Genomic DNA, 8,639 nt, shown 5'->3' with positions numbered 1-8,639 from the left:
GTATTTCGACCAATTCCTTACACATCCCATAATATACATTGATAATGAAGTCTATTGGAAGTCGACCAATTCCTTACACATCCAATAACAAATCATGTTTTTCCCAAAACACTAAAAGGCATCCAAAATACAGAAACAAACAATCATGGTATATGGAACTAACTCCTTCGACAAAACAATGTATTATTGGATGTCGACCAATTCCTTACACATCCAATTGTATACATTGACAATGAAATATATTGGATGTCGACCAATTCCTTACACATCCGATATTATGCATTGATGTCGACCAATTCCTTACACATCAATGTTGGTGTCGACCAATTCCTTACACACCAAAATGAAGGAGCGTATTCTATATACTTTCGGAATTTAAATAAAACAATGCACAATCAGATAATGCATGAATTTGTCAAACATAAACTTTTGTAAAAGAAAACAATAATAATTACAAAAGAGTTAAATATAAATTCCCACCTCTTTTGATGACAAGCCACGCCCACCTCGAGATCCACGATCCACCGGTTCATCCTTTGAATCGATCGTTGTTAATATAGACTAACTGTTAATCACACAAAACTCTAAGAATCTAGCCAAAGTGGCTTATACAAGAATCATACAAGTCTAGCTAATTGTTCTAAGCCCATTTATGGTTCTACACTTCTTCATCATCCATCTCTTGCATATCTAAAGGTTTAACTAATCCAATTAGATTGATTCTATAGTCCATAGTTAAGTCTCATGAATATCTACAACTTTGTAGAAGAAACCAAAGGTTAATTCGGACCATAAAGGGTCCAATTCATCTAATTAAGAAAGACTAATCCTAAGACCAAGCCCACGACCCGCGGGCTTACTCTGGCCCGGCCCATCAAACCGTCCCGTTAACAAAAGGTCTGGTCCATCTAAGTCAACTAACGGTCAGCGTCTGATCAAATATCAACCAACAGTCAACGTCCAATGTCAGGTCAATGTCCAGGGTCAATGTCCAACGAGTCAAGACTAGTGACTCAGTGGGTCAAACCCGATTCGACTCAGTCAGATGGACTAAGTCAGCTAGAGTCAGATACCCTGACTAGGCTGAATGACACAAGGCCAAAACACTTGCACATGCCGAGGAATGCTAATGCACAACATTGTGCAACACCAAATCTCTAAACTCTACAACTCTAACTCAAGTTTAATTTCAAACTTAATACATCAATTGAATCATTCAAATAACCTCAAATTGAATTACAAAGATAACAACCTACCTGCAATTGCAGTTCCAAGCTTTCACTGAAAGATTTCGACCTAAGCTACTCCTCTAAACACCAACCATTGAGTTTAGTTTTAACATCAACATTCAGTTCCATTTCTAAACACATATTCCTAACAACTGCAATTCAATCTCAACACCCCAGTTTCTGTTTCTATATGCACAATAACAGACTCACCACATCACTTAGCTCAACCATCTGCAGCTTCTTGTGCACACCAGTTCTTACCTCATCTCCATTCCCTGCAACTTAAACAATTCAGCTACAAGCAACCTTCATTTAACATCATTCTCAAATCTTAACCAATATCTAAATCCCATAGACATCAAATACATTCAAACCACCAATACAGCTACACCTGCAGTACCACTTCTTCATCAACTGAGATACAAACTCATGAATTCTACTAACAACACAATAACCAACTCCAATTTCCTAAAGAGCAGAACCAAGGCATGCTCTTCAATACAAATGTTCAACCTCAATTCACAAACTCATAACTTAAACCAAAACTAAAACTTCTTGCAAACTATTCAACTTAACTCAACACCAGAACAATCTGCATTCACCCCAACAACATTCTCTTCCCCTGTAACATCAACAATATCACCATCACAACTAAATCATCTCATCAATTCATTATGGCACCAACTAAACATACACAACAGACCCAACCAAGGAAGTTCAATTCTCAAACTCAAATATACGCAAAATAAGGATAAATGAGTTCTGGAATCTTAAATTGAACTTACCCTTTCTTCCCGAGTCTTGAATCAACACCAACAACCTTCATCGACATCTTCAATTCTTAAAAACCCTAATTCTCAAATTGGGGAAGAACAGAACATAAACTCTAATTCCTCAAACCTTACAGTCTCAGTAATTGAATCTTCAAATTAACATCATTAACTTCGTAGTCACTTCATAATCTTCAAAACCCATACTTCAATTTCACTTAATCATCACCTAATCGAACTCCAACCGAAATCACTGAAACCCTAATTATTTCTCAAACTGTTAAATAACTTCTGTTCTTCGAAGTCAAACCCATAACCTTCCACTTCACATCAGATTCATTGAAACCCATACTCAAATCTGTTCTTATTTAATTAGATCAGTTCATCTTCAATTCACAGAACCTTAAATTCTAATTCTCTTCAACCCATCACTCCTTCTTTAAGATTCACAACAACAATACCTCCTTCATCATCTACACGACAGCATCAATCGACTCCCTCAACTAAAAGCACATGAATCGGACGGATCAGAAAAACAGAGAAAGAAAGCGGAAGACGAAGAAAGAAGAAGAATGAAAAAGAAATAGAAAGAAGAGTAAACGTGTTTATCTTCTCGGCTTGGTGATGATAAGATCAACGAAAAATGATAAAGGCCCCCGTCACTTAGATACGGGCTGCCAAGTCGGTCGTACTTCAACAAAACTATTTTTCCCTTCAAACAAATCCGATGATATCTTCTTTGTCCGGTATCCGATTGACACATGCGAGTAGTCTCGCATAACTCTTCGAGAACTATCTAGCGGTACTAGTTTCATCTCTAGATTACTATTAGATTAATTCCTAGTAATTAACGTTCGTATTAAACTAATTGGGTCATTATCGGCTAAATCGTCTCTTGACTAGTCTAATAGCATTGACGAGCTTCAGGGTCTTTACAATTGAAATATCACAGGTTATTCGTTATAATCAATCAATTAGAATATCCAACCTTTGGTTGTTGATTTACATTGATTGATATTTGAACATTGGTCTTTGGTACCATTCAAGTGATTTCTCTTGTATTCAATTAGACTCGCATATTTCTATTTGCTTGAGTAAGAATTGAATCGAGAAAGAGAGATATAACTCTTTGATATACTTTATTAATATTGAGTCTAGTTAATTCTCTTGAAAGTATATTGGAGTTAGTCCATACAGATTGCTAATCGAAATATTGGGTGTGGTTTTTGTACCCCCGCTTTTTCAGTAAATTCTAAGAAAAATAATCATGTTGTAGTCTTATATAAAGATGACTATGAACGTCTAATTATTATATTCGAAGAGGATTTACAAAAATCCAGTGGTATTGATACACATGTATCTTTCGACAATCTACCGCAAAGTGGAATAAGAAAAAGGAAGTCAATCAGGAATCTCTGATTCCTCAAATCTTATTAAAAAAAAATTAATAAATATGTTTGCATGCATAAGATGAGCATTTATTTTTTATGTAATCAAAATAAGACTTTCCTTATTTGTATAATATCACTTCCGAAATTTGAAGGTTTCCTTCTAAAAACATTTTGAAAAGGGTATGTATATAATTAATTTCAGTCTTGTTCTTCTTCATACAATATCAAGCTTCCACAAAATAATATGTGATATTGTACAATGCTCTCTCGTTATGTAGAGAGTGAGGAAGACTTAACAGAAGAAATTTCGGATGTAATTAACTCTTGTAGTTTTGTACCTTATTCGAAAGTACTACATATTATTTCTTTCTTAGTGAAGGAAAGAGAATGTAGTGATATTGTCTGTGATATTTGTGTGGAAAAGATTGAGAGAATTCTCAAGTCAAACTCCACATATTTTGAGAAAGGGAAATGTGGACTATGTTCCGAAGGAACAATGGAACTCATTTGGAGAAGAGTCTGTTCGAAGGAACAATGGAACTTATTGGGAGAAGAGATCTATTCAAAGATGATATTGCTGCCGCCAAGATGGGAATCTCTGGGTATGAACATCGTATTGCTAATCGTAGGTGGCCAGAAGATTATGCAGAACATAAAAGAGGGTCAAACTACTGTAAAAAGAATCTAACAGAAGCTGAGAACCTTCTGAAAGAACTCTCTGAAAAGCCATGCAAAGCAAAAATAAGATTAAATTCTTATTTAAAATTAGGCTACTCAATGTATTAATACTTGTGTAAGGCCTAATTGAATAAAACTATCATTATTTATGAATAAAATTTTTTTTTTATAATTTTTCTTGTGATAAGTACCGATTACATAGCTTGTGAATGAATGCTTATACTTTTGCTATGTGTATTCGGTTTATGAAATGTCTGATTTCGGTTTTCATTAACCTTAATATTCGATCTCATATGATGTGACCCTTATGGTTTGTGTGGATTTCTGATTTAGAGAGATTAAGTTCTAGCCCATATAGGCTTTATGAAAGGATCATAAGGTGTTCCGATTAAAACTCATGTGTGAAAAGTCACACTATGTTTAATCAATTTGTGTTTACATGAGTTGTGTTTAGCATAACGTATGTGTTTCGGGTTTTCAACTATTGTTATTGGCACGCATTAGTTAAAACCGATTCAACCTTTCTCTGGTAAAGGTTGCTTTTGTTGTTGTTCTTTTGTTCTTGCGAGAAGATGACAATACACTGGGGGAGAGTTCTTATTTGAACTTGCGCTTAATGATATATCTTTCTGGGGAGAAGAGGCTGCATAATTTGAGGTAACAAATTTTTTAGTTAATCGTTTTCCTGTTTAAGAAAATCCATGTTAGAGCACTACTCGGTCGAACTTGCAACCGTTGCCATCTCAAGCTTGTTTGTTAAGTTTAGTTGATCAAAACTATATACTTGATTTCTAGTCTACTTATAACTATGTCTTGGATTAGGATAGAATGTGTAGTTGAGCTTTAGAATTCACAACGTTCACCAATTGAAGACGAAGATCTACTGTGGAGCTTGGAGGAACTTCATCAATAAATGTATGTGGAGACTAAAACTTATCTATCACTCAGAAGTCTATTCTATTCTACATTCTAGTGAGACTAAGTCGTATAGTTATATAGACTTCTACATTATACACATTTGATATTTTGAGCCGAGTTTATCTCGCTTATCTATTTCTCAAAATATGTGTCGAAAGATTTTTCTTTAGCTATGTTCATCATATTCTTGACGAGTTTAGTTGGAAACAATTTATTTGTTGGAAACTAAATGTTAAGTCAAAAGATGATCATGTGAAAATTACCCTGAACATCTTATATGATTTGTGTAAGACAGTCATTTGATGTTAACTTGGGAAGTTTCGTATTGATCATTCGATCACTTGAAAATTACTTGAATATAATGGTTTGTGTGAGACAACCATTGTCATCTTCCAAGGATGTTTCAATGATTGAAATGGGAGTTTAGAACGATTTCCCATGTCAGGATACAACGTGGTACGCATACCTAGTATGCGAACTGTATTATGATGATTTAGGTCTGGAACTCTTGTTTCCGTACCTAGTATGTGAACGGATTTACCTGAGAAGTTCCGGAACTCTAGTTTGTGTACCTAGTATGCGAACGTGTTTACCTGAGTTGGGTCCGGAATGGTTGTTCGCAAACCGGGTTTGCAAACGGCTTGACTAGGCCAAGGTCCGGAGCTGCTGTTCATACCTGGTTTGCGAACACAATGGTGAAGTTCTAGAATTGATTATATATGATTCTCATACTCATGAACTAAAATATTTATGATATGGGGAATGCACAATCTTTGAAAACCGTTGCTTAATGTTCATGAATTGATTCTTGCATAAGTACTTTGTACGATTACGAATCAAACCGATTTGTTCATATATATTTCTATGAGATAGTGAACAATTGAAAAACTCTATTTGAAACACAATTAGATTCATTTGATTATCTTTCAAGATTGATTTATCTTCATATTTGATCTTGAGGTGTTAGATGAATATGGTTAAGACAAAAGTTTTCATATGGCTAACTTCGGTTAATTGTTATTGAACCAACTCAATATACACGTTTAGGTATGGTAACCCAAATCTAAATATAAGTATATTTCATTTGTGTGTAACAAGCTAAGACCATCTAACGGTGGAAATTGATTGTTTCATTTTTAAACAGACTTAGCTTGAATATTAAATCAGGATTTCATCTAACGGTGAATATTGAATGCTTTGTCAAAAGCTATCTTAGCTTTGATTGAAAGCAACCCTGATCTGAAAGGCTATATAAGGGAGAACTCTAGTAATTGGAAAACCTAATCCCGACACTTTCCTGTGTCCTAGTTGCGTACTAGAGTCAATTCTCCTTTAACTTAGGTTTTTCCAAAACCATTATAGGTTAACGACTTGAAGACTTCATTTGGGATTCGTGAAGCCAAATCCAACTATTTTCTCTGTAGTTGCGTATTCTGATCTTACTTGTTCTATCGTATTGAGTTTTATCTTCTCTAAGATTTACTCGAGATTTATCTCCGATAGGTAAGATATAAAAAGTAATCACAACAGTTCTTCGTCTCAGACTCTTGTGATTTCACAATAACTTTTCATGTTAATCAGTTGGGTTATTTTGAGGTGACTAATATTTCTAGGCTGCTCTTCGGGAGTATAAGACCGGATTATTAGTTGGTTCCTGTTCACCTTGATTTATCAAAAGACAGAACAAAAACCGAATAAATAATAGACATATATGTGGTAGACAGATTTATTTATAAGTCTTCGACTTTGGGTCGTAGCAACTCTTAGTTGTGGGTGAGATCAGCTAAGGGAATCAAGTGCACAGAATCCGACGTGGTTCTAGAGGCGTAAGGAATGCAACTGTACCTTAATCGGTATGAGACTTGGTTAGGGATCAACTACATTCCATTAGGCTAGAGTCTGTAGTGTCTTAATACAGTGTGGTATTCAAATATGGACTAGTTCCCGGGGTTTTTCTGCATTTGCGGTTTCCTCGTTAACAAAATTTTCGGTGTCTGTGTTATTTCTTTTTCGCATTATATTTGTTTATATAAATGAAATATCACGGGTTGTGCGTAGTTCAATCAGTTGATATATCCGACCTTGTTTGTTCGATAGAACTTGATTGACACTTGGGCATTGGTCTTTAGTACGGTCCAAGTTATTTTTCATATCAATCAGGCTCACAGATTTCTATCTATTTGATTTGCTGATTTTATTGAGAAAGAGATAAAAACTCTTTGATATAATTTTTGATTGAATTTCGCTTTTAAGTTGGTGCTCTTGGAATTACATTGTAGTTTAGTCCATACAGATTGCCGAACGAATTATTGGCTGTGGTTGTTATACCCTCGCTTTTCAAGCCTGTTTATATTGCATATATTTTGCTTTTGCGTTACAAAATTTCGGTACAATCGATATGTTCCATTATATTATGTATGGATGTGTGTGATTCAATTGTTTTCAGTTAAGAAAAACTGTGTCAATTTATTTGTCTTATTGTTTGGTATCTTCTTTATTATTGGGTATCAAGTGTTTTTGCTTAACGAAATTCGGTGCAATTGCGGTACTATAATGTTTATGTTTGTTTTAATTGCTTCCAGTTAGGAAAATAATTGTGCAAGTCAATTTATTTTGGTTTGCATGTATTGTTTAGTCTTAACAAAATACGGATCATTTGTTTAGTCCAAATTGATAACGGATAAGAGAAACTAAGTTAATTCTGATCGTATTTATCAAATTTAAGGATTCAGTTATTCAAGTCTAATCGAATTCCTTGACAAGAAAGACTAGTTAACTAATCTAGTGTTTGTCTTGTTTAAAGGAAAAGGTCTAAGTTATTGTCTGAATAATTAGAACCTGATGAGAGAAAAAAAATGTTAATTCTGATCTTTATTTTGGTCTTATCGAAATAAGCGATTGTACATACACAATCGGTTTAACAAGGGAATTAAGTTTCTTAGTCGATTTGTTAAACTATAATGGAAAATTGCCTTGGGAAATTGTTTCCTTGATAACATATTAATACTAAATTACTTGTAGTTTCGGTTTTAATATTGGTCATCTAAAGTGGTATGTGAAACCTTCATGCTTAACTTTTATAGGTTGTTTACAAGTCTTTTAGATTTGTAAGATCCTTTCGGTTTGTCCTTTATTTGCTCGCACCTTTGTCATTTTGTGACGAAAAGGGGGAGAAATATATGGAGTAAACAAGTGATTTTTCAATCACTAAGGAAAGGACAATTGTGCTTAAACGTTATATCTGACGAAAGAGTAAACCATTGGCTAAGGGGGAGAAATATATCATATTGATGTTTAGTAATTCTTACTACAGAAGGGGAATAACAAACATGTTCGGATTGAATATTTACTTAGATTACCTTTAGGGGGAGTAAAATCTTTTGTTATTCAGATGTCAACAACGACATTTATTGATTGAATATATGCAGGTTATTGTGTTGTTGAAACTTGGAATCAAGGGTATGTAAAATGAATTATTTTGAAATTTGTTTATCCAGTCTCAACAAGTCCGAGAAACGAACACTTTACTTACCACTACAAAATTATATCAATTTTTGGCGCCGGTGCCAGGGATTTGTATTTAGATTTGTATTTAGATTTGTTTTAGGTTTATTTTTATTTTTATTATTCTTTTTTGTTCCTTTTTACGCGTT

At 34.3% G+C, this 8,639-nt stretch overlaps 1 long non-coding RNA gene across 1 annotated transcript; it reads right to left on the bottom strand.

Moving 5' to 3' along the window:
• Positions 1–415: 415 nt before the first annotated feature.
• On the bottom strand, positions 416–2,576 carry LOC113298539. The gene is made up of 2 exons (XR_003334230.1): positions 1,257–2,576; positions 416–565 (listed from the first exon to the last, which is right to left on the bottom strand). It is a non-coding gene; the product is annotated as an uncharacterized LOC113298539 (long non-coding RNA).
• Positions 2,577–8,639: the final 6,063 nt, after the last annotated feature.

The sequence above is a fragment of the Papaver somniferum genome, chromosome 7, assembly GCF_003573695.1.
Source record: "Papaver somniferum cultivar HN1 chromosome 7, ASM357369v1, whole genome shotgun sequence".
Classification (NCBI taxonomy): Eukaryota; Viridiplantae; Streptophyta; class Magnoliopsida; order Ranunculales; family Papaveraceae; genus Papaver; species Papaver somniferum.
Note: the sequence above shows the minus strand (reverse complement) of the source record. Positions and strands in the feature narration are given on the sequence as shown.